Source organism: Oncorhynchus mykiss, unplaced genomic scaffold, assembly GCF_013265735.2.
Source record: "Oncorhynchus mykiss isolate Arlee unplaced genomic scaffold, USDA_OmykA_1.1 un_scaffold_190, whole genome shotgun sequence".
Classification (NCBI taxonomy): Eukaryota; Metazoa; Chordata; class Actinopteri; order Salmoniformes; family Salmonidae; genus Oncorhynchus; species Oncorhynchus mykiss.
In genome coordinates, this window is record NW_023493676.1 from 1,617 (window position 1) to 2,268 (window position 652).

Consider the following 652-nt stretch of genomic DNA (forward strand, 5'->3'; position numbering starts at 1 on the left):
CGTAGGAGGGCAACAACCCAGCAACAGGACCCCTACCTCCGCCTTTGTGCAAGGAGGAGCACTGCCAGAGCCCTGCAAAATGACCTCCAGCAGGCCACAAATTTTCGTGTGTCTGCTCAAACGGTCAGAAACAGACTCCATGAGGGTGGTATGAGGGCCCGACGTCCACAGGTGGGGGTTGTGCTTACAGCCCAACACCATGCAGGACGTTTGGCATTTGCCAAGATTGGCAAATTCACCACTGGCCCCCTGTGCTCTTCACAGATGAAAGCAGGTTCACACTGAGCACATGTGACAGACGTGACAGAGTCTGGAGACGCCGTGTGACGAGTGTGACTCCAAATCCAGACCTCCATGGGTTGATATTCCATTGATTTTTGTGTGATTTTGTTGTCAGCACATTCAACTATGTAAAGATCATTCAGATCTAGGATGTGTTATTTTAGTGTTCCCGTTATTTTTTTGAGCAGTGTATATTCATATTCAGAATGAATAAATAAGTAGTGTAAACATTATCAGTAATTACCAGGAAACTCTACATTTGTTTTAAAATCACACTAAGATTGTTAAAACTGGCCTTAGGTTATTGAGGGATCTGATTAGGATTTACCCTCGTAGCAAGGCCGTTTTATCATGTGGAGGTTTCATTTAG